The sequence below is a fragment of the Coffea arabica genome, chromosome 2c, assembly GCF_036785885.1.
Source record: "Coffea arabica cultivar ET-39 chromosome 2c, Coffea Arabica ET-39 HiFi, whole genome shotgun sequence".
NCBI classification, from domain to species: domain Eukaryota; kingdom Viridiplantae; phylum Streptophyta; class Magnoliopsida; order Gentianales; family Rubiaceae; genus Coffea; species Coffea arabica.
Genome location: NC_092312.1, coordinates 73,043,535 through 73,070,024, shown reverse-complemented (window position 1 = coordinate 73,070,024; position 26,490 = coordinate 73,043,535). Strand labels below are relative to the sequence as shown.

Genomic DNA, 26,490 nt, shown 5'->3' with positions numbered 1-26,490 from the left:
TTAGATTCAGGGATGTAATAACTTTAATTTTTAAATGTCAGGGACGAATTTGCTTAATTTTAAAAGAGAGGGACGAAAAGAATATTTTTGCGAAATATGAGGGATGAAACATGTTATTTCCTCTAAAATCAATTATACCTATTCAAGAGATAAGTGTATTATATGCCTGCTATTTTATAAGATAAGCAATATAAGGAAAGGAAAGAAGCTGAGTTAAGGAAGAAGACTTTATGTATATTTTTATTAAATTTACTTGCTTTATATCTTTCTGAACATATCGAGTCGGACAATGTGAAAATTGTGATTGGATTGTTAATATTTTTGAGTTTGAAGTTGTGTTCGGGTTTGGATTGATAGCTAATTAAACAAGTTTGTACGAGTCTGGTTCGAATCGAGTTTAAGTCGAGTACTAAACTGTTTTGTTCGATTTATAGACCTATACAATATCTCAAATTGGAAAGAATAAAAATGGCAGGGTTTGCAGTGAAACTGACTTTCATGTGGAAGAAGAAATATTTATGGGGCAATTCGAGTTTAACTTGAAGTTCTTTACAAGACAGATGAAACCGTAATTTAAGCATGCGGCCAATTTTAATAGTTTAGGATCGATGCAAATTGCAATCTAAGCATAGTTAAGGGGTGGAAAATGAAATTAACCCTGGAAATATTTCATTTTAAATTATGCAATGAATTGCAAGTTAAAGGTAGTTGAGCGCTGCAATTAAAAGTTAAGCAGGGTAAAATGCAACGTGAGAATAGTTTGGGGGTGCAAAATACAATTAACTTTTTTGGCCATAATAATGAAACAAAAATAAAATTAGAGATTCTGATAAAAGAAGAGCAAATTACCCCGATAGCTACTGCATTTTTTGAATAGTTAAGATTTCACCACTGAACTACTAGCAGTATGTTTTTACTCATTAAACTCTCAAATGTGTAAATTTTGGGTCATTCCGTCTGATTTTGTTGTTAATTTTGCCGGATCTAACTATTAATAGTATATTTCATAAATCATGCTAATATGTAGAGTTAATGGTCGAATCAAATGGAATGGTCCAAAATTTATATTTTTGATATTTCAGAAGTAAAAACATATTATTAATAGTTGAGTGACCAAAACTTGACCAGTCGAAAAGTTTAGTGGCTATCCTGATAATTTGATTGAGAAAAGAAAGTAGGCAACCGTTGGCCCATGGCTCCACTTTTCTTTGTGCCCAATTAATACATGACATTTAAAAGCAAAACAATTGTAACCGTGGGAAGTGAGGTGGCCTAATTATTAATTAAGGTTGATAAAAGCCTTATAAAAAAAGGAGGGGGCCTCGAGAAAACAAAAGAACGGGAAGGATCATGCATGCATTTAGTTACTTCCATTATTTGACACAAAAGCGGGAAAGACAATCAGAAAGAGGAGCATCGCAGATCACACACACACCCAGTGACTACACACCGCTTAAACTCTTTAGCAACGTAAACAAAACGGAGAAAATTTTGTGAGTGGATCAACCAGCAAAAGGTATGTAATCTTCTCTTGCACTCTTTCTTCAACCTTGAGTTGCTTCTCTGTGTGTGTGTGTGTGTGTGTGTGTGTGTGTTTGAGATGCTTAAGAATCTATGAATTTGAACACCGAACACCTTGGGCAGCATGAATATATGTATCCTTTGGTTGAAAGATAGGTTAATGAATTGGCTTTATGTTTTACAGAGGCACTTGACTCTTGAGCCATTTGTTTTTTTGGAGACCTTCAAGAAATGTTATGTACAGTCTATTTTTTTATTATTTGCACTCTTACCGTTTGTTTTATCATGTAATCTAATAAATGTAAATATACGATTAAAATGATAAGGGAAATGTGATTAATAAAAATAGGAATGCAAATAACATTTTCCAAGCCTTATTGGGTGGAATGAGTCCATGGTATGTCATTATCTATCATCTAAAAGGGGACTGCATTTTAAAAAGTGGTCAATAATTAATGGCCTAATTGTAATCAACTTGTTTTGAATTTCCAACTCAATCATCTTAGTTATAAATGTCTCTCTCTCGAAAAAAAAAGAAAAATTTATATCTATTCTGTATTAGTATAGGCTCATAAACCATAGTGAGATAGGGAACACTTCTGAGCGAAATTAGGGATATTGGTTAATTATAATTTGGACCTGGCCTAAAATATTTACCATTAACGCTCTGCTCCCTAAACTATCCACTTATAGCAGTATGGTACCTCAAACTTTGATTTCTCGCGAAGTATTTTAGTAACTTGAATTTTCCTTGGATTTTAATTAGCTGGTCATCAAGCAAATTGATAATCATTTCTTTTTAAACCCTTCCTCCTCTCTCCATGCCCTTCTTATCTCCAACTATTAGGTACAAGATACTCTTCATAACAAGAAAAACTCTAATAATCATCCCCTTCCCCTTGCCACTAAACTAATTCCAGTGATTAAATGGACAATTAACTTCTTAACTAAATAAGCCGCGGAAGCTGGCCCTTTCATACTAGCTACTCAACTGCTGAAAATTCATAATTGTTTTTATTTAAGCTTGATATTTATGTCTTAATAGAAAAACACAAACAAATATCAATCCCTTAGAAAATTGTATCTATACCCAACTTACCATTCAAAAGTGGTAATTTATTTTGTTGAAAAGGTAAAAGGTTCTTACTGTATTTTTTTTTATTTTGGCTAATGAACAGTTAAATTTGATCCACCTCCTAATCTAGTAATTAGGCCTAAAGAAATTGATAAAAAAAAAATCCAGGGAACAAAGTCCCAAACGAAAATAGTTTAGCGGACAAAATATAATTAACCATAATATTAATGTAACGGGTGAAAGATGATCAATCCCCTCATAAGCCCCTCATCATTCAGTAGACAACGGACCCTCTTGCATCAAAATTCATTCCTTCTCTGTAAAATGAGAGGGCAAAGACATAAAATGATTGATTGATTGCGATGTTGCTCATGTTCTTTATGATGATTTGTCTTCTATTTTTTTTCTTGTTGATTATCGTATTTGTTTGGATACAAAAATTATTTTAAAATATATTCTACTTACCTGATAAACATATTTTTTTCAGTTAATTTTTTATATTCTCAACTACCTTTTTATCTTACATATATCACATTACAAAAAGGTGTTAGTATAATAACTATTCAAAATAATATTTTGGATAATGCTCTATCCAAAGTTTGGATGGTCAAATTATTCCAAATATTACATCACAAATACATTTTTCAATTAACTTTTATTTTTCAACTATTTTTTTTTATTTTACATATATCATATCACAAAAAAATACTATGTTAATTATTTCAAATAATGGCATCCGAACACTCCATATTATCTCCTATCGACCCTCAACAACTTGTGCTTATTTTTACCTGTCGTGACGGGGTTCTCTATCAAGGAAAAGTAGGACCAGGAGAGGAGGGTTATTCATGTTGGTCAAAGAAAACGTACTCGCGAGGTTGATATCAAGTCAAGGCATCATCATCTGAAAAATGGGCTTGCTTTGTTTTCAATTTGCGTCATTTCCCATTAATGATCTGTATATATGTAGCTTGAATTTTTATAACTCATGGAGTCCTAATGAGGTAAACTGTGAAATCCTTCAAATTTTGCATAAGCATAAGGATAGTAGAAAGGTTTGACCCCGGGCCCAGAACATAGTGGACGAACTTAATTGGTGAAAACAATAAAATAGAAATAGATCGTCCGATATTGGAACATCTACATCGGTGAAGTTTGATTAGGTTGTTACACATGTCTTGTCCATAGGCCAATGGACGTAGGAGGGGAGATGCATCGAACTTGATCTGGGCACTACCTAATTGACAAATAAAAAGGCAAAAAAAAAAAAAAAAAAGTGGGACTTGACCATGAACCAATAATTATATATAAGAATACTGAAAAAATCTTCAACGGCAATAAATGGGTTGCAATCTTTGACATTATTTGATGATTCAACAATGTTTAATACCAGTCCCAACAGGAGAGATCATTAGTTTATGGCGACCATTAGTAGTTCGAGTGAATGAAGAAAAGCCCACTTGATTTGATTTGAACATTGAACTGCATTGCCAATGTTGAAAGTCAAAGAAGCCGACATGGATCCCTAGTTCAGGGCTATAGGTTCTACTAATTCTACATTGGAAAAGCCGCCTTTCTTTTTGAATGTAAATTTTTATTGCAGCATGTGAAACAGCCGCTTCAACTTCATTATCCGATGGGTGATATACTATCCTCATTGCTCATCATATCTTTTGCTGGAAGCTCGGAACGCTTGTGTATCTATGTAGCATTACCCTTTTTCCCTGAAAAATGATAGTTTTATTATGCAATAAGAGAAAAGGTCTAAAATGGCTGAGTTAGTTGGAAGAGATGATGTAGAATCATTAGGAATTGAGTTGTCAGAGTTGGGAAGGAGCTTAAGAGAACCATTTCATACTTGTAATGCGAGTTTCGGAAGCATTTCAGCCTTAAGTAATGGGAAGGATGATGACATTGATGAAGAACTTGCATTGCTGCCTACTTTCAAACGGATGAAATCACCTGTGTTTGATGAGGATAGCGGCAATGAAGCTGATGCTAAAAGAAGACCGGTAATTGATGTCACTAAGCTTGGTGCACTGGAGAGGCATTTGTTCATTGAGAAGCTCATTAGGCATGTTGAGCGTGACAACTTTAGACTGTTGCAGAAAATCAGGAAGAGAATTGACAGGTGAGATTTCTTCTCTTTTTCGTTGATGTATTCTTTGTGAACATGTACAAGGTTGAGAATGCTGCCGATTGAGTTGCTATCAGTTTAATTACATTGCTGAAATGCCCATGATTAAGAGTCATATATAATGCTCTTAAATTCTAGTTTACACATGCAGTTTTTGGTAGTCATGCATTGAACGGTCATTTTCTTGGAGTAAAATATACCAGCATGATGATTTTATGAAAATTTGATAAGGCAAACTGACTGGGATTGTGCATTTTTTGTAGTTAACCAGATGCTGTGTTTTCTCCATTTTTAATTGTCTGGTATTTGAAAGTCTGTAAGTCAACTTCTCAATTTGGTTCCTGCAGAGTTGGCGTGCAATTGCCTACAGTGGAAGTAAGGTACGGCAATCTCCATGTAGAAGCAGAATTTCAAGTTGTTTCAGGAAAGCCGCTTCCAACAGTTTGGAATTCTTTCAAAAGCATGTTTTCAGTGAGTATCTGCTTTTCGTTGAGACAACAGTGGTTCTTTGAATGTGTACTCTGCAATACCTAGCCGAAAAGTTATAGTAGAAAACGTGCTAGCTTACCAGTATATTAGGTTGATTAATAATTATTCTACGCTGCCAATAAGGCATTGAAAGAATAACACAGAGATCAACAGTTCATCTTAAATCTTGTTTCCTTGTTGTCTCTTAACTTTCTGTTGGTGCTTTAATTTGTCCTAGGATCTTGCAAGGGTTGCTGGTTTAAAGTCACAAGTATCGAAGATCTGTATCCTTAGTGATGTTAGTGGTATCATTGAGCCAGGAAGGTACAGGATGAGAATCTAGTGTATTTTTCAAATTGTTAAGTGGGGCAGCATTTACTTATTTTCACTTGTGACTAAGGCCTGCGTGAAATCAAGTTGTGACATATAATTGTTGAGCATGTCACTCTTGATCAGCACATCACCTGTCTGTTTGTGCCTTTAACTGTGTTCTAGTGCCTTCAGTCTTGTATTCCATGGCAGTCTTTTGTGTTCTTTACCATCTGGTGAACTCTCTCTCATTTCTTAGCTACTATAACATCGTATGCTGAACATCTAAGACAGAGCCATTCTTTCCTTGCTATCTACCATTTGGCCCCTGCGAGTTTGACAGTTTGATGAATTAGAATACCAACTCTTAAAATTTACGAACATTTGTTGGCCTTATAACTGAAATTTAACTTTGGATTGCACGGGTGGATTGACAATTTGTATCAGGTTGAAGGATCAGAATTCAATTTGTAACTCGAATTTATTCCAGGCTTCTGAAGCATAAAAAAAAATGCTTACTTGTCCACGACAGTTGTACTGGGGAATAGGTCTTAGTCCTATATTTTGCTTTGCAAAAAGGAACAACTGAGAGATAGCTTTCGATTAAAACCATTTTATTGCCATCTTATAGTCATTTATTACCATTGCAGAATGACTCTTCTATTAGGTCCTCCAGGATGCGGGAAGACATCATTCTTGAAAGCACTTTCAGGAAATCTTGACAAATCTCTCCAGGTCTCTTTGTTTCTCAGTTCTTTATCTAGCTTGGTAGAAACTATAAAAAGATCAAAACAATTTCCCCTTATCTGCAATAGATTATACTTTGATAGAGCAACCCTGCATGATTACCAACATTTGCCTTTAGTAACTTATTACAGCTTTGCACTGATTCTTGTGCACTCCCAACCACTTGAATGAGCCAACTATTCTGAAGTGATTATTCAGGCTGGTCTTCTGATATATCATATCATGGAAAGTTATTTAAATCTTGAACAGAAACGGAAAGATTTCGTCATCTGTTAATCAAGATATTCCTGAATATTTGCTTTTAGGATGCTCAGAGTCATGTAACAGTTTTAGAGAAAATCATGGCACCAGCATATCATTTAAGCTTATTTGTTCGCACCAAAACTTATTGTTTGCCTCAGTGTTAACTTTTTATTTTTCTCTGACAGGTTACGGGAGAGATAACTTACAATGGATACAAATTCTCAGAATTTGTACCCCAGAAAACCTCTGCTTACATAAGCCAATATGATATGCACATTCCTGAAATGACTGTTAGGGAAACACTAGATTTTTCGGCTCGTTGTCAGGGTGTTGGGAGTAGAGCAGGTACATTTTCAGCACAAGGGAAGTTCTGTTTCTATTTGAACCTATCGTGTCTGTGATGAACCGATGATGAAAGTTGAGGTCTTTTTTGCTTTAAAGCTATAATGAGTGAGCTCAGTCGAAGGGAGAAAAAGGCAGGAATTCTCCCAGATCCAGATATAGACACTTACATGAAGGTAGATTTTGTTCCTTTTGCATTCTAACTCAGTTTTGGTTGGTTACCAATATGGTTTATCAAAGTTGTATGTTTCATTTACCCTTGAAAATGAATCAGCATCCTTATGAACTTGAAGTGGTAATTGATGTGAAAACCATGTAAGAGGCTGGATATTATCCTGGTTTACTTTGTGTTCATTTTTTTATTTCTGGAAACAAGGTGGAGTAACACTACGATTTCTTGAAAATTAGCCGAAATAGAGGATAGAGAAAAGAGGAAACCAGGGTTAGCCCAAGAAGCATAGGTATAAATTTTTGCTTGTCAGTATATTCCGGGAAATGGAATAACTTTGCTGTAATTCTTAATATGTATTTGATTTTCATTTGCAGTTGTATTGCATATTCCACTCTTTTTGCATAAGACACGTTAGTGGTCATCCGGGATTACTTTGTTCCGTTTTGTTTCTGAGCTTTAATATTCCTCTCTTCTAACGTGAATCTATTTTGATCAGGCAATTTCTGTTGAAGGGCAAGATACAACTCTCCAAACAGATTATATTCTGAAAGTAGTGAATTCTTTCACATATTGGTCTTCAGCTGCTATTCAGTTAGTCTAAGTCAGACAATAAACTTTAAGTGTGATTGATTGACTGCCAATCCTTTTCCAGATACTTGGACTTGACATATGCGACAATACATTTGTTGGAGACGCCATGAGGAGAGGTATCTCTGGTGGCCAAAAGAAAAGGTTGACAACAGGTAATATGAAGCCATGCTTAATAGATGCAACTCTTAATCTCCTAATATTGAGCTTTTGCATGACAGCTATTATATTTAATATCAGCAACTTATCAACAATGAACTTCTGAAATTTTAGCTGAACACGAACAATGCAGTAGTCATCGCTTATAGTGGCATTATACAGGGGAGATGATTGTTGGCCCTACAAGAGCTTTATTTATGGATGAAATTTCTAATGGACTGGATAGTTCAACCACATATCAGATAGTGTCTTGCCTTCAGCAGCTTGCACATATAACAGATGCCACTATACTCATATCACTTCTTCAGCCAGCACCAGAAACATTTGACTTGTTTGATGACATCATCTTAATGTCTGAGGGAAAGGTTGTGTATCATGGACCACGAAATAATATTCTCGAATTTTTTGAGAGTTGTGGATTTAGATGTCCTGAAAGAAAAGGAGTTGCTGATTTCCTCCAGGAGGTGAGGCCATGATGATGCCTCATGTGGGTTTTCTTTTGTTGCCATCGTCCTTTTGGTTACAATTAAATCAATCTATGAAAACCATTGCAGATTATCTCGAGAAAAGATCAAGCACAGTACTGGTATCGAAGTGAAGAAACATATCTTTACCATTCTGTTGATATGTTATCAAGGAAATTTAATGAATCTTGTTATGGAAAGAAGCTTGATGAGGAGCTTGAAAGGCCATTCATGAAGTGCATGGACTGCAAAAATGCTATCATTTTGAGCAGGTTTTTGGTTCCTAAGTGGGAACTCTTCAGAGCTTGTATGTGGAGAGAGTTTCTTCTCATGAGAAGAAATGCTTTTGTTTATGTTTTCAAATCGGTTCAGGTTAGCTCAATATTTTCTTTGCCTTATACTTTTAGATGATTTCGTTTTTGCTTTTAATGTACATGAATATAGAATCATTAAACCATAAAAAGTGAAGTAGCCCTTCCATGTACCTGTAGCACGTTATATTTGTAAAGTAGCCATGCAAAAATTGAAATACAAAAAATGAACTTTGAGCTACTAATTTGGGACAGCTGAATTTTCGCAACTGCTTTATAGTATTTTCAATAAAGGCCAACCAATCTATTAAAATCCTCAGAAGCCCTTACAAACTAGTCTGCAGAAAATGAGGAAGATATCCCTGCTTTCCTACTAATCACCATCAATGTACACTGAAATTCTCCACTTCTGATCTGTTTAAGGCGTCTAACACCATTTACAATATTTTCAGCTCCTTATTGTTGCTTCCATTACTATGACCGTATTTCTACGAACACGGATGGGTGCTGATGTTCTCCACGCAAATTATTACCTGGGAGCTCTCTTTTTTGCTCTCATCATGCTTCTAGTTAATGGAAATCCAGAGCTGTCAATGACTGTTGCAAGACTGGGAATCTTTTATAAACAGCGAGACTTGTACTTGTACCCGGCTTGGGCATATGCAATCCCATCTGCTATTCTAAAGGTTCCTATCTCTTTGCTGGAAGCAGTGGTGTGGACTTCTTTAACTTACTATGTCATTGGATATAGCCCTGAGGTTGGGAGGTGAGCTACTAACGCGCTTGAGTATGTCATAAATAGTTCATTTTCTTAAAACACATTTTCCTGTATCTAGAAAAGCATATGTAGCAAACATAATCACCAACCTTTTGTTGGAACTTATGTTAACATCTTGAATTGTAAATTCCTGAGATCTCCCTTCAGGTGTGTCATTATATGTTGCCTCTCATTAGCTGGAGCGAGCAATCATGATGACCTCCCCTGTTAAACTTGTTTTGTTATATTCAGTCATTATTCCAGCCAGCCAACGAAGGGAGCCTAGACAAATGGGGAGGGGTGATGAGAGTACATACACTTTTCTTATCTGAGTTAATCATATGCACTGGAAGGGGTTTAAGAGGGTTAATTGATTATGATCGCATTTAGGAACTTGAAACCATGGGTAATTAGTTTATTCACTAATGAAAATACCAATCTATTCCAGGTTCTTCCGCCAACTGATTTTACTATTTTCCATTCACTTGACATCAATATCCATGTTCCGTTTTATTGCATCTGTCTGCCAAACCGTGGTTGCTTCTACAGCAGATGCTAGCTTATCGATATCATTTGTCCTGCTGTTTAGCGGCTTCATAATCAATAGGCGTAAGTGCTTAATGATTTTTTGTCATTCTTGGTCCTGATTTTCAGTTTATACTTAAGCAAGTAGAGAATAATCTGAAGATGAGTTTATTGCAGCCTCTATGTCAATTTGGTTGAAATGGGGATTTTGGGTGTCTCCATTAACATATGGTGAGATTGGCCTTGCTTTGAATGAATTTCTTGCCCCACGGTGGCAGAAGGTGAGTGGTTTTTTTTTTTTTTTTTTTTTTTTGCCCTTTGATCATTTGTTTTGCATCTACTTTGAACTAGAATTATGCTGAAATGGACTGACAAATTATTAGATAACCACAATTTTCTATTTCTTTCTATTCATGCTACATTTAGTGAATATGCCTTGTGCTTCAAAAATAAAAGGGCAAATTATACTTTATCCCCCTGTAGTTTAGTATTTTTTTTACATAATCACCCTATAGTTTCAAAAATTATAGATAACTCTCTCTTGATTTAGATTAAAGTGTCAATTTGTATTCCATAACGGAGTCAACTAAAATATCAAAAATACCTCTATGTAAAGTTGAAAATTATTTATTAACCACAGGGGGGTTGTGTATATATTTCAAAAATTATAAGGGAGTTATATGGTAAATCACTAAACCATAAGGGAATTATATGATAAAATATAAAATTATACGGGGTTAGAGTGTAATGCATGTTATGTTTATATATTTTGGTCACTTCATCCATTTTGATTTTTAAACAAGGGAGATTTTGACATTTTTATAGGTTCTTCTGTTACTTTAACACTTTAATCCAAACTATGAGGGAGTTATATATAATTTTTAACACTACAGGGAGATTATGTGAAAAATAGCTATATCATGGGACGGTAAAAGTGTATTTTGCCCAAAATAAAATAAAATAAAATATCAGACGCAACATTTGTGCTAGAACTATTTGGTCGTAAGTTTTCAGTGCCCTGATGAGCCAACCTCATACTACCAGTGGTCAAGACCAATTGTTCTTTCATTTCAGTATTCACATTGGTTTCTCATCGCTCATATTCCTCATAGTGTCTTCATTCGTCCCTCGAAGTTCTAAAATATTTAAGACAGACAAATGCATAGACCTTGAGTCAAGCTAACTAAGCTCGACTAAGGTATCTCCTGTTCTATCGAGGATGTGATATATGAATCATTTTTGTCCAATCAATCATGCTCTTCTGAAGTTCAACGTACCCTTTTAGGCTTTCTTGTTAATCATGTGTTTTCTTCAAATGTAGAACTCAGGTAGACTGTTGATTTCTCTTCAAGTTTTTCTACATCTAACATTTTATACGCACTATCAATGACATACTATAATATCTATGCTATTATCTGATTATTCACATTGCCTGCGTCATCTTATGAAGCAGTTCATTTTCAGCTAATGTTAGTACTCTTCGTCTTTAATTTTAGATGCTTCCTTCAAACGCAACAACAGGACAAGAAACACTTGAAAGCCGCGGGTTGAGCTTTGATGGTCACTTGTTTTGGATTTCAGTTGGTGCTCTATTTGGGTTTACATTGTTCTTCAACATCGGTTTCATTTTAGCCTTAACTTTCTTAAAACTTAGGTTCATCTCCGTTATATCATCTTGCAGAATGGAAATTATTTTTCATACGATACTCACCAATCATGGTGCATGCAGCCCCCGGCTTTCGCACTATTATTTCGAGGGAAAAGCTTTCTCAAATACGAGGTGACAAAGACTCCACCATAGTAGGAACTCCACAAAATTTGAGAAACTCCATTGGATCTTATAAAGGTGAGCATCATATATTACCAGTGATTCTCAGTTATATATCTTAATAAGATGTCTATTTCCTTGTAGACTAAGTCGTATTCCTTCACATAACTTCATATCTTTCTCTTTTTTGCAGGCAAAATGGTTTTGCCTTTTGAACCATTGACTGTATGATAGGGTGTTAATTGTTGGTTATTTTATTGGTAATTTTCCCCTTTATCCTTGCCAAATATCGTTTTAATTATTAATATTTACTTATATTTGGTATTGGACTCAATTTCAGGGAGTGGAACAGAAAACTACAACAAATGAGGGACTTTTCACTATACAATTGAGACTTCAAACAGTTGGGCCCCATATGGTGCTACAAGGAAGCCTTTTTCGGTTGATGGCCCACAAGGAGAAGAAGAAAACGAATTCCTTTTCTTTGTGCTGATGGGAGTCTTTGACTAGCAATAGGAAACTAAACAAGGAGGAATTTCGGCAGAGCCTCAATTCTTTGGCTTTTGGACTCCTTAGTCGGCGGGGACCACTGGATAGCAGGAAGTCATTTCCCTTTGGCTTTAAAAGGACGAACGTGCAGAAGTTTTCGGGACGGATAGTTAGAGCTTAGTTTTTTTAGTTTCTTTTTCCCATCGAAGAACATTAGAAAGCTCCGATTGTTTTATTTTCTTGCACAGCTGGTTCTCCATTAATGGAGAACTAGCTTCTCAATTCTAGTGAAGGGAACAACTGAAGACTTGGTTCAACAATTACTGTGAGATCGAAATTATTTTAATCGCTTCTTCATTTATTGGTATTTATGTGTTTCTTATTTTTAATTGTTATAGTCCTTATGTATGATTGATTAGTGCGCAATAATTAATTATTCATATAGGCTATTTTGCTAAATAGAGGTAATTGAATCCGTAATTGTTCGTTATCTCTATCTTAGTAGCAACTGGCGTAATTGGGTTTATGTCAGGGGAGCATATGATCTAGTCTAAACAAACCCTCGTAGCGTGTTTGTTGGTTAGGATTGGGCCTTTCTAATTATTAATGCAATCTAGAAATTAAATCCTACGGTCGTACCTAGGGTTGTTTTTGGGTTAGAGAAATAGTTAACGGTCGTACCTTAACTATCGAGAAATTAAGGAAGGGTTGGTTGTTTATCGCGTGCATGACAACTATAACTAATCTATTACTAAATGTTGGAATTATTTCTGTATCAATGATCAGTACATGAACCATTTCTGAAGTGTACCCTTGGCTAGAGTTTCCCCTTAATTATTTCTTGGAACTAATTATTTCCTGCAGTTAATTTATTTAGTTAGCATTTAATCCAAAACCCCCCATACTTTGAACTCTAGAAAAAACGAATTATCCCCAGTCCCTGTGGATTCGACCCTACTCACCGCTATATACAAAATCTGTATTTTTCTCGAGTAGGTATTTATTATTGCACAGGTTCGGCACCTGTCAATTTTTGGCGCCGCTGCCGGGGACTGGTGTCAGATTAATTTATTTCTTTTTGAGTTCATCTTATTTTTATTTTATTTTATTTTATTTATCTCTTATTTTTTTTTATATAGTTTATGGCTGCTAACATTCCGTATTTTGATGATAGACTGGATTTTGTTCCTGAATGGGGTTATGAGACTCATGTTTTTCCTAATGATCAATGGGCTGTTGCAAATTGTGGAACTTATTTTGACTCAGGTTATTCAACTGACACATGCCTCGTATTTCAAGATAATTTAAGTTCTCCACTTGATACTTTTGGAGATTTTCCACCCCAATATCAAACGCAGTATGACCCTTATTCAAACGGGTATGATCAAGGATGGTGGGATAATTCCAATTTTGATTATGCGACGGGGCCAATGGATTTTCAACAGCAAGAGTCTCAGCAATCATCCTCCGTGTCAGGTATGTCTCTTGAAGAAATGATGGGATTACTAATTGCTAATACAAATCGATTTCATCAGGAGACACAAGCGAGCCTAAATCGATTTCATCAGAAGACACAAGCGAGCCTAAATCGATTTCATCAGGAGACACAAGCGAGCTGTCGCGACCTGGCGGATCAACTGCGTCAATTGACATCCAGGATAGATCGATTGGCTTCTCAAATGGAAGAATTGCCCTCACAAACCAATATCAATCTTGAAGGAGATGAGAGTGCAATTATCCGGCCAAATGACATGGAACTGCAAGAGTTTCAAGAAAACGGATTTAAAGATGCAGTTGAAAAGGAAGTTGAAGTGCAAAAAATGAGACTCCAGGATCAACTCATTCAAGTGAATGAATCCAGTGAACAAGCTCCAAATACGGTGACATCTTCTCCACTCCTTCATCAATGTTCTCCTGACTCTTACTCTTCAATTCCTGTTAACGAAATTGACTTTATTATATCAGACAATTTTGAATTTCATGACAGGAATAAATTAAGAGTGGCGATGGCAAGATATCTTGAACCAATAAATGCAAGTGAGGGAGAAGTGAATGGAGAATGCAAACTATCATCGACTCGTTTGGCGCCATTCACTAGTCCATGGAAGCCCGTAACTCGTATGCTCAAGGATTATTCTATTTACGAGGGTTATCAGGACTATATAGAGGATGAAGCATTAAGACGAGCCACACGATTTTATCCTCCATGAAAAAAACATAATAATGTCTAGCCAAAGACATTAAAGAAAGGCGCTCATTGGGAGGCAACCCAATTGTTTCTTTTAGTTGTTTGTTGGTTTCGTGTCATAGTTTAAATCTGTTTTCCTTGAATTTGACTGATTTTGGGTGTTAGTTTTCGTTTTTGCTGCTTTATAGGTGCCATTCAGTCATGACGTGCCCGCGTGGTGACGAGCAGGAAGCTCACGATCAGAAACTTCAAACTTCTGGGAGCTCTCTCGCCCTCATGACGTGCCCGCGTGGTGATATGCAGGAAGCGCACGACCTGAACTTGTGGGAGCTCTCTTGCTCTCTTGACGTGCCCGCGTCACGTTCGCGGGAAAGGTAAGATTAAAAAAAAAAAAAAAAAAAAAACAAAAACAAAGAGAATTTTTCTTATCACCGTAGCTTTAGTTTCCAAATTTCAAAAAAAAAAAAGAAAAAAAAATTTTTTTAAAAAAAAATTTGATTCCCGTAGAAAAAAAAAAACAAAAAAAAAGAGAGGAAAAAATATTTCTCACCATAGCTCCAATGGAGCCTAAAAAAAAAAAAAAAAAAAAAAATCTTTTTTTTCTTTTTCTTTTTCCTTCTTTTCTTTCTTTGTTTTCTTTCTTTTTCTTTCTTTCTTCTTCTTTCTTTCTTCCCCGCTGCTCCCCTGCTCGCTGCGCACGCGGCCAAGAAGCTTCGTCGCCCACTACCAGCTCGCCAGGCCCAAGCCGCTGCCCGCGCTCATCTCTCTCTCTCTCCGCGAGCTCCGCCACCAGCTCCTCGCAGCTTCTACCTCCACCACGGGCAGTTTCACTTCGCGGCCAGGAGCTGCCGCGAGCCCGACAGAGTGCCGCCCATCCCCCCCCTTTCGCTGACCAGTCGCGCCCCACCTGCGCGCCGCCGAGACCATCTCCCCGCGTATTTCTTCTTCTCCAGCCGCGATCCGCGGTCGCCGCACCTCCAGCTCAGCTTCACCTCGCCGCCAGCCCTCCCTCCAACTCAACTGCCGCCTGAAGCTCAGCACCACCTCCGAGCTTCACCACCACACGCACCAGCAGCTCCAAAGCTCACCACCAGCTCATGCCACTCTACCCCAACATCTTCACTGTTGCTGCTCCGCTACTCGAGCCATTCCCACCTGTCCAAATTGGCAGGTGGAGGTATTGTGATTTCCCCTTCGATTAGTGTTTTTCTGGTGCATCAATTACTAAGATTTTCCATATTTTTTTTTCGTGGGTTTCGTGAGGGTTGAAGCCAGTAAGTAATTTGGGCATTTTCTGGGTTTCATTATCAGGGTGCAATTACGTTTATTTGCTGCTTCCTTTGGGGATATTTTCTGGCATGGATTTCACTGTTGTGTTGGCCGTTTGATTAATTTTTCCCTGCGACTCACCAGTGGTACTGGTTGAGATCTTTTGCCTATCGTTATGGCTTATATTTGAAGATACTTGCTTCTTTTGAGTTTAAGTTCTTGCATTTGAGTTGCTGCCATTGAATTTAATTCTTTCCTGTCTGTGCACCAGTGGTACTGGTTGCAGGGTTGCTTTTCATTTTTTAATCATTTGTGCTGGACTGCCTACTTGATTCCATTGGTTGTTGCAATTGCCTTTTGCTTGGCCCAAGTGTTAGTTTTGATCGTTGAATTGGGTATTTGACTGTCCAATTGGAGACAGTTGTTGAGTCTGTGGGTGGAATTGTGTCCATTGCTGAAATTTGTTATTTTGATTAGCACTAGCACCGCTCTTAGTTTGTTCGACTTGTTGTTTTGGTGCATTGTTGGGAGCTGTGCTATGGTATTTTGAGGTACTTTCTGCGTCTGTTTTGTTGAATTGGAAGGCTACTGTGTCCCTTTCTTTGCTTATTGCTGATCGATTGTGTCTAATTGACTTGCTGGGATTATTTTACCTATTGATTTCAATTGCTAAATCTTTAGAGAATTTGTTGCAATTTTGGACGGCCTTAATTCTGAATTTAACTACATGGGGTCCATAAGTACTTATTGATTGCATTTGCTATAAGTGTTGGGATCTGGTTTAATCTGTGGGAGATTGAATTGTGCATTTTGCTCATTGGGATGGCTTTAAAAATTGTTATTGCTTTGAATTTTCGGCTTCCATTATTTGTTGGGAATTGTAGTCTCTTGTTGCTTAGAGTGATATTTAGAGTTCATGGTGAAGCCACGAATGGCACCAGCTCCGGATGCGAGTTGAGAGACTAGAGATTCGGACGACGTCTCCATGCAGGTCTTGATCCACAATGCCCCTGTTTTGATGACTTCAGGGAAGTACCGTTGACCCTCTCCTTCCTTCTACTTTTACATTATCACATTGAGGGCAATGTGGGAATTAGGTGTGGGGGGGAAATCAGTTGGGGTGCTAGTATTTTTGTTTTTAGTTTCTAAAGGCTTTTCTTTTGTTTTAGTTTGATATTTATCTTTTTTTTTTTCGTTTATTTTCTTTTCTTTTTTTCTTTCTAGTGGTCAGTCTTCATATGAATACCAAGTTTGATGCTGGATTGTTGTCTCTAATTCTGTTATTGCCAAGTTTATTAATAAAAAGGTATCAAGTTGATGTGGTTGAGTTCAGGAATAGCTCTTTGGTGAATATCAATAATTGCTTAACTTTTCCAATTTTTGGTTAATTTTTCTAGGCATAGGGAATGATTGTTGGCATTTTTCATGTGAATTGGTCCAGTTATTAATTTTAGTTCTCCATGTCTAGAAATTTGAGGCTGGCTACTGTTATTCTTGTGTTGCTTTTAGATATCGTGCTATATGATGTAAATAAGTATTGACTGTACTCCGCTAGTAGTTACTACTGAGTAACCGGGGATCTTCACCTAAAGTGTCGATTCTCGCGTCAAAAGGTAGTAGTTACTATGAGTGCGTGGTCCCGTAGCGATTGGAGCTGAGTAACCGGGCTCCTCCATCTATCAAATGTTGGAGTTCGCGTCAAAAGGTTCTAAGGGCTATAGACTAAGTCTTTTGTTATCCAAAAAAAAAAAAAAAAAAAAAAGGAAAAAAATAAAATAAAGATTGTGTTAGTATGTGTATAAGTCAGCTTGCCGGTTTGTGATCTTAATGTCGAGATTTTGGTTAGTAATTGGACCGTTTACTAATAAATGTGAGCAACCATTCCTTTTTCTTAGATTAGTTTGCTTTAAATTGGAGGAGTTTGTGGTTTAGAAGCTAACCGGAGTGATGTTTCATGGATCTTGACCATTGATGCTTGATTATTATTTTTCTTGGTATCTTGGCAATACGGTAGTTGGAGCAATAGCCATTGTCGAATTTTTGGTGTTCAGTTGCTGTTCCCATGCTTGAGGGCAAGCATGATTTAGGTGTGGGGGAAATTGATAGGGTGTTAATTGTTGGTTATTTTATTGGTAATTTTCCCCTTTATCCTTGCCAAATATCGTTTTAATTATTAATATTTACTTATATTTGGTATTGGACTCAATTTCAGGAAGTGGAACAGAAAACTACAACAAATGAGGGACTTTTCACTATACAATTGAGACTTCAAACAGTTGGGCCCCATATGGTGCTACAAGGAAGCCTTTTTCGGTTGATGGCCCACAAGGAGAAGAAGAAAACGAATTCCTTTTCTTTGTGCTGATGGGAGTCTTTGACTAGCAATAGGAAACTAAACAAGGAGGAATTTCGGCAGAGCCTCAATTCTTTGGCTTTTGGACTCCTTAGTCGGCGGGGACCACTGGATAGCAGGAAGTCATTTCCCTTTGGCTTTAAAAGGACGAACGTGCAGAAGTTTTCGGGACGGATAGTTAGAGCTTAGTTTTTTTAGTTTCTTTTTCCCATCGAAGAACATTAGAAAGCTCCGATTGTTTTATTTTCTTGCACAGCTGGTTCTCCATTAATGGAGAACTAGCTTCTCAATTCTAGTGAAGGGAACAACTGAAGACTTGGTTCAACAATTACTGTGAGATCGAAATTATTTTAATCGCTTCCTCATTTATTGGTATTTATGTGTTTCTTGTTTTTAATTGTTATAGTCCTTATGTATGATTGATTAGTGCGCAATAATTAATTATTCATATAGGCTATTTTGCTAAATAGAGGTAATTGAATCCGTAATTGTTCGTTATCTCTATCTTAGTAGCAACTGGCGTAATTGGGTTTATGTCAGGGGAGCATATGATCTAGTCTAAACAAACCCTCGTAGCGTGTTTGTTGGTTAGGATTGGGCCTTTCTAATTATTAATGCAATCTAGAAATTAAATCCTACGGTCGTACCTAGGGTTGTTTTTGGGTTAGAGAAATAGCTAACGGTCGTACCTTAGCTATCGAGAAATTAAGGAAGGGTTGGTTGTTTATCGCGTGCATGACAACTATAACTAATCTATTACTAAATGTTGGAATTATTTCTGTATCAATGATCAGTACATGAACCATTTCTGAAGTGTACCCTTGGCTAGAGTTTCCCCTTAATTATTTCTTGGAACTAATTATTTCCTGCAGTTAATTTATTTAGTTAGCATTTAATCCAAAACCCCCCATACTTTGAACTCTAGAAGAAACGAATTATCCCCAGTCCCTGTGGATTCGACCCTACTCACCGCTATATACAAAATCTGTATTTTTCTCGAGTAGGTATTTATTATTGCACAGGTTCGGCACCTGTCAAGTCTTTCAAGATCTGCAGTACTACATTGACACTCCAGTGGTAAGTCATGTATTTGACATCTGATATTTTGTGGCAAACAAGAAGATGCATATGGATATAGGTGATAAATTTTGTTCTATGAAGAGCAGTTCATTGTACTTCAGAAACTAGGTAGCACACGTGAAAAGCATAGAAGATAAAAAAAAAAAAAAGAAAAAAAAAAAAGAGAGTCGGCTCATCTGGATATTTATTTTCACTTCCAATTTTGATCAACTCATCAGCTTTACCAGTTTCCAAATTCTCTCTGAACAATGGCTAACAGCTTCTGCGGCTTCTGTGAAAACTGTATAAGTCATATTTACCTTGTTATAGAGTTATATAGAGTGGGATTTCTGAAAGAAAAATCCAAAATTTTTTGAATTAGGAATAATTTAGGATACGAGGATCAATTACTTTCTTGGACTGTTTATTTTTTCTCGAAATAGGAAACTTGGGAATGACAAAATGAGAAATGTTTTGCTTCCTTGTCTAATGTCTTCAGGCTAAAATCTTTCCTATGCTTCAGAGTTATATTATTTCAAATTATTGAGAATACACCAAAGAAATCACATGCTTTAGACTAATGAGGATGTGTAATGATATGGACCAGGTAAAACATACACTTAAGAAGATTCTCTCAATAGATCATGGGAGTAAATTGTTCCCATTTTCTTCCTTTTTGGTGCATCAAAGGCATTAGAGTACCCAAAATAGTACGAGAATTTTGAATGTAAAGCACCTTGTCACTTATTCATGCTTTTCGAAGTGCCAGACGTGGTAATTGATATGATCTGAAGATGCATTTGGACGGTGTTATCTTTGCTTATTCAATCCTCTACCGGTTTCAGGAAGTAAAGGAGCATGGATTTAGCAGGAAAAAGCACCAACTTCTTTGTGACATTACGGGCGCATTCAGACCCGGTGTTCTTACAGCACTTATGGGTGTAACTGGAGCTGGAAAAACAACTCTTCTAGATGTCCTTGCAGGTAGAAAAACAAGTGGTCTTGTCAAAGGAGACATAAGAATTGGAGGTTTTCCCAAAGTTCAAAAGACATTTGCTCGGATATCGGGTTACTGTGAGCAAACAGACATTCACTCTCCACAAATTACTGTTGAAGAGTCAGTTATTTTTTCTGCTTGGCTGCGTCTTCATCCTCAGATTGATTCAGTGACTAAATCTGTATGGGGCTATAATTTAAGTAGTTGAGATAATAGTTATTGTTGAGTTAATTTCTTTCTGTACATGCACATTGATATTGTAATGGCATAATAATTCCTAGGGCTTTGTGAAGGAGGTCTTAGAAACCATTGAGCTTGATCAAATAAAAGATTCTCTTGTGGGCATTCCAGGCGTTAGTGGCTTGTCAACTGAGCAACGTAAGCGACTTACAATTGCCGTTGAGCTGGTTGCTAACCCTTCTGTTATATTCATGGATGAACCTACCACTGGATTGGATGCAAGATCCGCTGCAATTGTCATGCGGGCTGTAAAGAATGTGGCTGATACAGGAAGAACAATTGTCTGCACTATCCACCAACCAAGCATCGATATATTTGAAGCATTCGATGAGGTAATTTGCCGCCAATGAACCATTAACTCAACAGTGTAAATATAACAATACTCCCTATTTTTTCTTGGGCATTGCTTTACTTTTCTGCACTTATCATCCAAGTATGTATATATATTTGTTTTGTGATCCTATTGAATTCTCTTTGAAAATGTTGCAGTTGATTCTCTTGAAATCAGGAGGGCGCATGATATACTCTGGACCACTGGGGAGACAATCCAGTAAAGTTATAGAATATTTTGAGGTGATTTTTCCACGCACTATTTTCTTGATATTCCATATATCTTTCATAGTGCATGTGCCTTATTTCATGGACATATTCACCTTTGTCACATTTGTAGTTATCATTTACCATGTAACAGGAGATCTCAGGTGTGCCAAAGATTAGAAACAACTATAATCCAGCTACATGGATGTTAGAGGTCACTTCAACATCTTCTGAGGCTGAAATTGGTGTAGACTTTGCTCAAATTTATCAGAATTCTACTTTGTACGAGTGAGTCCAACCGTGACCTAGAATTCAAAACCTCTTTGGTCACCACAGCTTTACGTGTCTATATGCATAACTTGCAAATCAAAAATTTTCCAGCTATGGATTTATCTTCTGAAGGTTACCATCTGAAATAACCTGAGAATCATAAGGTGACAATCACAGTATTGTCACTTATCTTTTATAGCAAATAAAAATCCTGCACTTACTAGAGATGCTGAAATACTTTCATATTCATTAGATTCTCACAAGATGTGTTGAGCATGTTCTATGTTTTAGACAATTAATATTGCTCAAAGTGTTTGTTATTTTAAAGGGTAAATTACTTATTACCCCCTTGTGGTTTCATCTATTGTTACATGACCCTCCTAATGATTCAAAATATCCACTTCACCCCCTATAGTTTTCTATAAAATAAAAACTTGACAGAGAATAGCTGTGTAATGTTGTTAGTTGAAATATCAATAGTACCCTTACTTAAGGTTATCTGGCATTCTATGAAATCACAGGGGGTAACAAGTGATTTACCCTCTCTTTGATGGTAGCTATTTCATTTTACACTTGCTTGTAAACAAAAATCTCATGGATTTCTCACATTAACTTTTATACCATGGTAGATGTAAGCACAGCAAAAGTTGTAATTATCCTGTTTCCCATTCCTTTGTTCTCAGGGATACTAGAGAACTTGTGAAGCGACTGAGCATTCCACCTCCTGGTTCAAAAGCTTTGGATTTTCCAACTCGTTTTTCACTGAGTGGATGGGGACAGTTTAAGGCTTGCCTCTGGAAGCAATTTTGGTCCTACTGGAGAAGTCCCTCGTACAATTCAGTCCGATTGCTGCTAATGCTTATACAATCTCTGCTTTTTGGCATACTGTTCTGGGATCAAGGGAAGAAGCTGTAAGTATACTTTATAGAACCTGTTTCCAACAACGTTGTGTGTATATATGCGTATCTGAGACCAGCTTTTTCGTTGCATTTGCATGTCTTCTGCATGGTAAAGACTCGAATTTAACCACATCTAGTGCAAATACTCAGCTTCCATTTGCCATTTTTGAATTTTCCAGCTGGCCTTGCATAGTTTCATTCTACAGTAGATTGGCATCTCAATACCTCTGATATCAACCATAAGTAACTGACTTTGTTCCAAGAACCATCCATCTAACTTCGTTTGAATGAACGGTTGAAAATGCAATGGCTGTCCAATATTTTGTTAGTGAAGACTGTATCCCTGACAAAAATGTCCCTTTTTTTTAATAGAAATGATCAGCAGAGCGTATTCAATATTCTTGGTTCGATGTTCAGCGCTGTAATCTTCTGTGGTATAAATAATTCCTCTTCAGCTCTGCCATATGTCAGCAAAGAGCGCACCGTCCTCTACCGAGAAAGATTTGCGGGAATGTATTCTTCATGGGCTTATGCACTTGCGCAGGTAAAAGTATTGATTCAAAAAAGATTATGTATTTTGTTTGATTAAAGATAGTCAAGGTCCAGATACAAAATTGCACTGAGGTTCAAATATTATTTTGTCTTGCATGGTCTTGAAAAATAGTAGTATCGACCTGTAGTATGATCTGTTGCAATTTTCCAGGATTTAAAGCAGTATCAGGTCCCTCCCTCCAATATACATTCTGACAATACAAGTATACTCTTCACTTTTGTAGGTTACTATCGAGATTCCCTACATCTTTGCCCAAGCAATTATATACACAATCATCACATATCCAATGATTGGATATTATTGGTCAATTTATAAGGTTTTCTGGTACTTCTACTCGATGTTTTGTACGTGGCTATACTTCAGTTATCTAGGCATGCTGATGGTTTCAATCACACCAAGCTTGCCATTGGCTTCAATTTTGCTGTCAACTTCTAATACATTGCTCAACCTTTTTGCCGGGTTCCTTGTTCCTCGGCCGGTAAGCATTTCTTTAACCACAAGCCCTTCTGCTAGGTCGGCATTCCATGCATGTCTACACAAACATCCATAGTTATCATAGGTAGGTTGGTAGAAATTTATAGGCTTTAAGTTTTGCAACTTGCAACATTTTATAGGCTGAGCTAGGCCAGAAATTGGTATGAGCTATATATATACACTAGACATATATGGGCACTTAATGAAAGAAGAATTGACATCTGAGAAGATTTTTTTTGGGGGGTAAATTACCTTTTATCCCCTGTGCTTTGTAGCTGTACCACATAACTCTTGTGTGGTATAAAAACCAATATATAACTTCCTCATAATTTGAGTTAAATTTCACTGCAATTTTTCTGTTAAAACTAATGGTCAATAGTAAAAAGTTAAAGTCAAATTAATAAATTCACACTTTCACTACTTTTTTTCTTTTTCTTTTTTCCTCTCTCTCTCTCTCTCTCTCTCTCTCTCTCTCTCTCTCTTGAAAGAGAAGAGATGATTTTGAAAACTTATACTTTGACCTACAAAATCCTAATTTTCTCCAAATACAAAAGAGATGGAAGAGAAATAAAAAACAAATAAATAAGAAACAAAAAAATGGAAAAAAAATAAAACAAATAATAAGAAACAAAAAATACCAAATCTTTTTTATGACAAATATTATTTGAGGTTTTTAAACCAAATCTTTAACGGTATTTTCTAATTCTTATTTATCTATTTTTATTTAAACTTCTTATTTTTTATGTTTGGAGGGAAAAAAAAAAGAAATGAAAGGGTAAATTTGCCAATTTATTATTTTGACTTTGATTTTTACTATTAACCGTTGTTTTAACAGAAAAACTAATGGTGATACTTCAACCCAAATCATAAGGGAGTTATATATTGGTTATTAGATCATAAGAGGTTACGTGACAAAGTACCCGATTATAGGGAGGTAAAAGGTAATTTATCCATTTTTTTTTTGGGTTGTAGTTGACACTTAGAGTTCTTTTTTATTCCTTTTACTTGCAGCAAATCCCAAAGTGGTGGATTTGGTGCTATTACTTAATCCCAACATCTTGGACTCTCAATGGTTTGCTTACTTCACAATATGGAGATGTTGACAGGCAAATTGAGGTGTTTGGAGAAACTAAAACGGTAGCAGAGTTTTTGAGAGATTACTTTGGATTTCATCACAATCAACTACCCATAGTTGGTATTGTGTTGATTTTGTACCCCATTACTTTTGCTGCCTTCTTTGCTTGCTGTATTAGGAAGTTAAATTTCCAGAAGAGGTAAATGATTACAAGAGTTTGTATATCTGTTGCTACAAATCATGGAACCTTTGTTATTGTAACGATTTATCAGTAGGTTGCAAGAACTTCGATCAACGTGTGCAAACTACAAAGTCTGTAATCCTCTCTACCTGCCTAGGTTAGCAAAGGGAATAGCCAGGTTAGACAGGTTGACTCGCTTCTCTCATTGTAAAAGTTTGTTGTTGGAAGTTATTAATAAATCGATAGGGTTCGATGCTAAACTCCCAACACCATCAAATAGTTTTTTCAAGGAAAAACAAAAAAAATATTTCAATTGGTTTTTCCAAATAAAAAGGGGCAAATTCCACTTTACCCCTATGTGGTTTAACGTTTTTTAACATATCTCTCCTATGGTGTCAAAAGCTATACATAATCCCCTTATGATTTGAATTAAAGTGTCAAAGTGACGGGAATGACCATTCGTAACGAAGTCATCTAAAATGTCAAAAATACCCTTATGTAAAGTTGAAAATTATTTATTAACCAAGGGGGATTATGTGTATATTTTGGAAACCATAAGAGGATTATGTGGTAAAGTATTAAACCACAAGGGGGTTATATAGTAAAATATAAAAATTATACGGGATTAATGTGTCATGTATTTATAAGGGTAATTTCGACATTTTTATAAGTTCCGTTACAAGGGACTATTTCCGTCACATCGACACTTTAATCCAAACCATGAGGGGGTTATGTATAGCTTTTGAAACCATATGGGGGTTATGTAAAAAAGGCTAAACCACAGGGGGTAAAATGTAATTTGTCCAATAAAAAAAGCAAAGACATTATATCTGACAATACAAAATTAGTCATTGTCTTGTTTTTTATTTTTGTTTTTCCTAAAATTGTACATGTTTTTATTAAGTAAAATAATTTAGTTTAAATATTTGTGTATATATCTTTTGCGGGCAGAAAGTTTTTTGAGGTTATGTGTTCTTCGATTTGTCCATAAGTTGTATTCAACAATATGTTATCCACAATTTCACATGTTGATGACCTATACAGTGAATCTATACATATTTTGAGATCTTAATCCACAAAATCACCTATTTAAGGCATTGAAGTTATACAGAAATTAATACTATTATGAAACAACTACATATATCGATGTCTATTTGTATTCTCGAGAAGATTGATTTATGAATACTCTACAAGATTCATTGGTACATTGAATGAATTATTTCAACTCATTTGTGGAGCTATTCAATTGATGTACTTGAAGTACTAAATTCATGTACCTTTGATCTTGTATTACCAATATATAGAGGTATTCTAACCTTTCTTTATAACAAGAACAGGAATAAGAACAACTTTGATCAATTGAAATAATAGAAAATAGTTCTCTATTCTCTCTACTTCTTTCTCTAATATTTCAATCCCTCTTTTAGCAATTTTTTTAATTAGTTTTTACAGTAAATACCAAAAACTTTGAATTTCTAGATAATTTTAATTAACATAGCTCAATTATAAATATTACGAGTCCGTGAGTTGACCAACCGGCATGGATTATGATCAGTCTTTATTTATATATTTTTTTGGGTCTTTTTTGGTTTAGTATACCTAATCTAGATGTGGGATTAATGGAGTTAATTAGTCTTGCTTGAGGAATCCAACATGTGATGCACTTGTTATCTAAGTCCGCGTCGTATAATTAATTTAAGGACTTCACTGTTCCATGTCAAAGGACAGGAAATCATAGAAGAAACCACCCATCGGAATTAAGGATAGCAACATGGTAGTACAAGTCAAGTAATCCTTCATATTTTCACTCTTCTTTTTGTGGGTTTCTCGCATTTTGGTTTGTTACAGTACATTCTTGATCAAATTTACGCATATTTTTTCTTTCAATCATCATCAACATCCATAATATTTTATTTGGGGAGATTAGGGGAACCAAGTTGGGTTGTATGAGAGATTAGAGGGAAGGAAAACTCATCTAAATTAAGATGGATGCTCTGATACATCCTTCGAATTTTTTAAAGTAAAAGTGCAAGATTTTAAACCTCGACGACCTATGTACAGTTCAAGGAGGAGGGATTTTAAATCTTTCTTAGTGGTCATGCGATGTGCTGGTGAAATTTTCGACTAAAAATAGATCGATAATGAAGATTAAACTACAATAATTATTTAAAGGACTAATGTTATTGAGGAGCGAAAAAAGCATGAAGTGAAAAGTTGAAATACGAATACTACTGCCTCATTTTGGGAATTCAACTTTTTATGGAGACAATATTAATCATGTTGCTCTTTGGATCTGTCTATACCTGGCAATTAGGAGGGT

The 26,490-nt window shown here is 36.1% G+C and overlaps 1 long non-coding RNA gene and 1 pseudogene across 1 annotated transcript; both read left to right on the top strand.

Moving 5' to 3' along the window:
- Positions 1-1,526: 1,526 nt before the first annotated feature.
- Positions 1,527-24,365, top strand: LOC140035425 (pleiotropic drug resistance protein 3-like; annotated as a pseudogene).
- LOC113694092 (uncharacterized) lies at positions 17,633-18,260 on the top strand. The gene is made up of 2 exons (XR_003449250.2): positions 17,633-17,664; positions 17,745-18,260. It is a non-coding gene; the product is annotated as an uncharacterized lncRNA (long non-coding RNA).
- Positions 24,366-26,490: the final 2,125 nt, after the last annotated feature.